This window comes from Diabrotica undecimpunctata, chromosome 4, assembly GCF_040954645.1.
Source record: "Diabrotica undecimpunctata isolate CICGRU chromosome 4, icDiaUnde3, whole genome shotgun sequence".
In the NCBI taxonomy this organism is placed as follows: Eukaryota; Metazoa; Arthropoda; class Insecta; order Coleoptera; family Chrysomelidae; genus Diabrotica; species Diabrotica undecimpunctata.
The window spans coordinates 153,135,291-153,141,489 of NC_092806.1; the positions used below are offsets into that span (position 1 = coordinate 153,135,291).

The window sequence follows — 6,199 nt, forward strand, 5'->3', positions numbered from 1 at the left end:
TTAAAACACAAAACCACATCAACCGCGCTGTGGTATTAAGGGATATGACAATTACAAGAAATATTACATAAAATACAATTGAATAACTTAAATGTCTTTTAAATTTTTAAATAGGTTAATACTGTTGTAATTTTTTTGGTGAGAACTGTTTTGAGATCATCATGTGTGAATCCGTGGGATCTTCTTTTTTCCATGAATTAAAGACAATCCAGCAGGATATGTTTGACGGTCAATGGGTTAGATCAGATGGAGCAGATAGGAAGCGGTTCTTTTGTTATTAAGTATTTTTGTTAACGCTCCATGGCTAATTCTTAGACGGTTGGTAATAACTTGGTTTCTTCTGTTTGAAGAGTCTACGGACAGCATTTATTTTTGGGACAATTTTTCCCAATGATATTGCCATGTATTAGTATAGTGGATTTTAACCAGGTTCTTTAGATCGGTGTACGGATATGTTTTCAATTTTGCAGTATGGTTTGAGCTCATTAGACTTTTGTTTGCCAGTTGATCTACTCTTTAATTTACGTAAATACCTGTATGCGAAGGCACCCAAATAAAAGCCGCTTCTTCCTAATGATCGGAATGTCTCTAGTTCGTTTTTTATAGTCGATTTAATAGGGTTGTTGGTATATATTTGTTTCAATTCCAGTAATGAATTTAATGAGTCTGTTACGATAATGCACTTCAACGTTCTACTCTTTTTGAAGAAGATTAGGGCTTCCAAAATAGCTGTAGTCTCGCCTGTGAGTATATTGCAGTTTGTTGGTATCGATATGCTATAAGAATTTTCTTTACAGTAGTAGGAAGCAGCGTGACCATTGGGAGTTTTAGAGGCATCGGTAAAGATTTGCAAATAATTAGGATAGAGGTCTAGAATTTCCATGAATAGATGTTTAATTATTGTGGAATTTGTAGTTGATTTTGCATACTTTGTAAGTGTTAAGCCAATAGTTAATGGGTGGCTTGTCTATGGGGATAGTTTGTATTTATATTTAGCGATACATTAAGTTGATTCGTATCGAAAGTTGTGAGCTTTATTTTTTCTATGAGAGGTGTAGAGTTTTTAGTCTTATTTTTAGGAGAAAGACCAGGGTTGCAGATGTGGAAGAATACATGATGCTGTTTCTGGGATGATATCTTTGCAATATAGTTCAAGGATAGTTGCTGTCGTCTTATATGTAAGGGAGGTTCTTTAGTTAGAACGTGCATACTACCAACCGGACTAGTTTTAAAAGCTCCCAGTGCTAATCTCAAAGCTGTATATTGAATAATGTTTAGTTTAAAGTTTTTATATCTATAAAGGTACTTTTAGATCATTCTAGGAATGCTATAAACGGACCTAAATTATAATTTTACGCCAGTTGGCGATAAAAGACATTCTTTCAATCCTTACCTAGATTGAAAGTGGCGACACGGTCAGTAGTCTAGGAGCAAAGGGGGAAATTCGTGGCTGCTTGAGGTCCATAAGATCCTTGACCCGCTGAATCCGAATCTTCTACATGATAATCGGTATTTTTGGGCAAGAATTTTTTATTAACAATTTAATTGTTTAAATAACTAATAAACTAATATAGATATATTAACCCTTTTTTCGAATTATGTTTTGTTTCCTAAAAAAAAACAAACCAAACTTTAAAAAATTAAAATCTGTCCATAAGAAGCCGAGATATTACAAATTTATTATTAAAAAATAACAAATTATCGACTACATCAGACATTTTTGCTCATAACGTTGCGTTTGCGCTACGTAAAAAGATTTAAAGCTCCTCATTTTAAAGCTATAATTGCCAGCTTTAAAATGAATTTTGAAAAAAATAGGGGTAAAAAACAATCAAATTTATTTATAACGATTTTTCGATGGTATAAGATCAAAAAATTTAGATTCATGTTAATGAGGACTATAGTACATTGGAAAACGAACATTTTTGAGCTTCACTATACTCATTTTGATGAAGTTTTCGCTAAAATACAGTAATTTGAAATTGACCCAGCTAATGCGCTTAACTCGCACTCGGCGACGCGTCGCTTGAACGCAACTTTGTAAGAGAAATATGCTTTATTGTCACTGAAATATGCTTGTATAATTTTATGGACAAAGCTTACAAAAAGTCTAAAAATAACAATTTAAAATTTACTGAGAAATTACATAAATCGTCCATATCACAAAATAAAAGATAATGTCAAATTGACATTTTCAATAAAAAATACAAAAAATACAATAAGCACAGAAGAAAATATATAATAGATGATACGGAATTAATAGCTAAAGAAATTACTGAAAACGCTATTGTGCCAAAGAGTGCTAAACTGTCAGGTCCAGAATATGCCCAACTAACTGATCTACTCGTAGAAAAGGATAATAAACTAAAATCAACACTCCAGCAAGCTTCAGAGCAGGCTCAACTTAACAAAAAATTGGATACTTTAAAAGCAGAAGTATAACGTCAAGACCAAGACATCAACAATCTTCAAAAGCAACCAAAAGAAGCTGAACAGATCCTCGCTACAGCCATATACCAAGCAAACCAGAAATTACAGTCCACTGCTAGAGCTAAGAAAAAACTTGTGTCATCTGAAGAGTTGATCAAGTTTGCCCATAGAATTAGTGCTTCTAATGCCATTTGTGCTCCTTTAACTTGGAAACAAGGAGATCCACGTAGGCCAGATCCTACAGATATTGAAATGAGGTTAGGATTATTGGATAGGCTTAGAAGTTCAATGAATGGACATCTGTTGTCACAGCATAATAACATGTCAGACTTATGGCCAGAACACCCAGGTGAAATCCCTGCTGCTCAAAAAAATCAATTTACTTGGCATCCCACAGGTGAGATTCACATCAGCGTAGACCAAGGAACAGTTCCTATCGATACAAGAAACCACAAGCAAGGAAATGAAGATGTTGAAGTGATGTCTTCTGATTCCAGCAGCAGTTCATCCAGTGATTCTCAAAAGCCTTGAAAGATGGCAAGATATGTGTAGGTCTATGCTGTTTTTTTTACAATTTTTTATTTATTTTACGGATACATTGGTTTAAATCATTGAGTGATTGGGTGTAGCTGTTAATTTTGAAGTGATTGTTGTGTTTTAAGAATATTAGTAGAATAAAAATAACTTTTATTATGATCGGTAAATACACATCAAAGGTTGAATTTCCGATGGACTAATCATGATTAGGTCTTGCTAGAAAAATATATTAATTAGGCAAACAGTTTCTAAAATATATAAAGAGAGAATCGTTAAAATTCCGTGATTTTTGAGGTAGCTTCTGCAATGTGTTATTCTAATGAGGCCAAAAAGATGCCGTATTGCTCTTTTTTGCAATTTAAAAGTAACATCAGATTGGGCAGCTGATGGAAGATGAGACTCGTACAGAGAAAAATATGATATTTTGGAAGATGCTAAATTCATTTCCTTCGAAACAGATCTTATTGCATATCAGGCTGAGGCTAGTTTCTTACTTAACAAATCAATGTGAAGGGACCATTTCAGTTTCATCATCATCATAAGTGGCTCGACAATCCGTTGTGGATCTTGGCCTGCTCACAAAGAAGTCGCCACTCCTGACAACTTCCCTCCATCTTCTAACCCCTAGAATCTGTAGGTCTTCTTCCACATCATCAATCCATCTCATTCGTGGTCGTCCTCTGCTTCTTGTGCCCTCTGGTTTTGAAAATGTTAATCTCTTCGTGTATTCGTGGTCTGACATCCTAGCAATGTGTCCAGCCCATCTAAGTCTCTGCACTTTAACGAATTTCACAATATCTGGATCGGTGTATAACTGATACAGTTCAAAGTTGTATCTTCGACGCCATAGCCCATTTTCATTTACGGCCCCAAAAATCTTTCTAAGAATTTTTCTCTCAAAAATACCAAGAAGTCTTTTATCATTTTGAGATAAGTTCCACGTTTCAGCCCCATATATCAAAACTGGTCTTATTAAGGTCCTGTATATATTAAGCTTTAGTGCACGTTTTATATTTTTATTTTTTAAATGTCTCTGGAGGCCGTGAACAGTTCTGTTTGCTATTGCTATGTGTCTTTTTATTTCGTCGCTTGTCGTGTTTGTTGCGTTTACTAGCGATCCAAGATATGTAAATTCTTTGACTATTTCAGTTTGCTGTCTATAAAAATACCAAGAAATTCTACACAATCAACGACACTGCATCGAGAGAGAAAAAAAGATTCATTCTACACAAAAAGTGCCAAATAACATTTTTGTTTAAAATTATCCCAGCTGCACTTCTTGTTTAACATATTTTTTTCTAAGGAGCACAGATTCTTGAGTAAATCGAAGTTTTCCGCTTTTCCCTCCTACGAGAGGAGTTTTTAGAGGGAAGTCAGAAGTGGCAAACCTTTTTGCATCTTTTTTGGGATCCCAAAATTGATATTCTCAGTAAAATTTAGCTTGTTCGTATGATTTTTAAAACCACGTAGAAAACATTATACAAAAATGTTTGTGACAAATAGGGAAAATTGCGCAAAAATGGTTTGGGTGGCGAATTTTGAAAAATCGTATCTTTGATACTGTAAATCTGAAAGATCTTTGCCATACGTCATTTTGAAGAGGAAGGAGATAATTTTGTTTTGTAAAAAATGCTTATACATATATACCCGCAGAAAAAAGTTATGAAACAAAAAAAAAATCGCGTGTTTTCGTGTTTTTTTTTGCTTCGTTTTTTGAATTGTTTTGAATAGTATATATTTTTGTAAAAAAATATTATTGGATTTAAAAGGTGACATTTCGATGGGAAAAAATTTGTTAAAAGACATTTCGTCTTTTAACAAATTTATTGGTGAATTAATATGAATATCTATGGAGACTAAGTTGTCTATAGTGTGAACATTTTTCAAGATCTGCGTTATTTGTAGTTAGACAAAATCCATATTCGAATATTTTACAAGATGCTACAGTTAAAAGTGGTAAGGAGATTTTAATTTAAAATGTATTTATAAACAATTTTAAACATATATACAAATACATATTTCAGCATGTCAATTATTATCAAAATTAGAAAGTTTTCAAAATCTTTTAATGTACTACCTGTGGTGCTAACCGGATCTGATAAGTACACGTGATATTACTCTAAGGTATTAACCTTTTTTATACACCTTTTTAAAAAGTATTAAAATGTTTATATTCCGAGAAAGTAACTAATAGATTTTTGTCAATTAACTTTTGGGAAATACCAGCGTCAAAACTGAAGATTTCTTATTGTTTTTCATATTCTAAATAACATACAAATGCCGTTATATAACAGCACAATTTGGGTTATGAAAAATATTGTATTTGGTAATATTTTAATCACTTTGTAGTTTATTTAATACCTAATTGTTATATTTCTCTGGTACATTAAGAAAACAAACTGTCAGATACTTTGTTATTTGTAGAAAGTTGATTAAATAGTGACAAATGTATATTTAGAACGATAAAATTTTGGAAAAATTGTTTGTCTGACTCACTTTTATCATTCATTAAAATTGTATATTCTTACGTTAAGGTTGTTGATGTTGCATTGAAGATATTTAGGTAAGGCACGGAATCGATGAGAAAATAAAATACTAGATAAAACCAGAAAGTTTCTGAAGACCGGTAAGCACTTTGACACTGACATAGAATAGAATAGTCAAAAAATACTATTAAAAGCAGTTTTAGAGAAGACTTTAGATCGTATTACAAGATTGTAGCTATGATAACCACAATACACGGCACAAATTCCGAAAATAAAATTAGTAAAAAACCAAAATTGATCTAAATTATTACGATTAGAAAAAGCACCTTCTTCTTCTTCTTCTTTTGGCATCATAACCCTGGATGGGTCTTTGCCTGTCTGGCTATGTCCTTCCATTCAGATCTCTCTTGTGCCCTTCTTCTCCATTGTCTTATGTTCATTGTTTTCAGGTCGTCTTGCACGTCATCCAACCATCACGTTCTGGGCCTTCCTTTTTTTCGCCTTCGTATGGGCTTCCATTGTAACATTTTCTTTGTTGTTTTTGCATCGTTTTGTCTCTGCACATGTCCCAGCCATGACAGTCTTTGACTTTTCACAAATCTTACAATGTCATAACCTTCATTTAACTCATTAACCTTGTCGTTTCTCCTGATTCTCCATGTGCCATCTTCCTCTTGTGCCGGGCCATATACTTTCCTCAGTATTTTTCTCTCGAATGTCCTGAGTTGGGCTTCATCTTTTTTCGT

At 33.3% G+C, this 6,199-nt stretch overlaps 1 pseudogene; it reads left to right on the top strand.

Annotated features, from left to right (window-relative positions):
* Window positions 1–677: 677 nt before the first annotated feature.
* LOC140439011 (mediator of RNA polymerase II transcription subunit 4-like) lies at window positions 678–3,136 on the top strand (annotated as a pseudogene).
* Window positions 3,137–6,199: the final 3,063 nt, after the last annotated feature.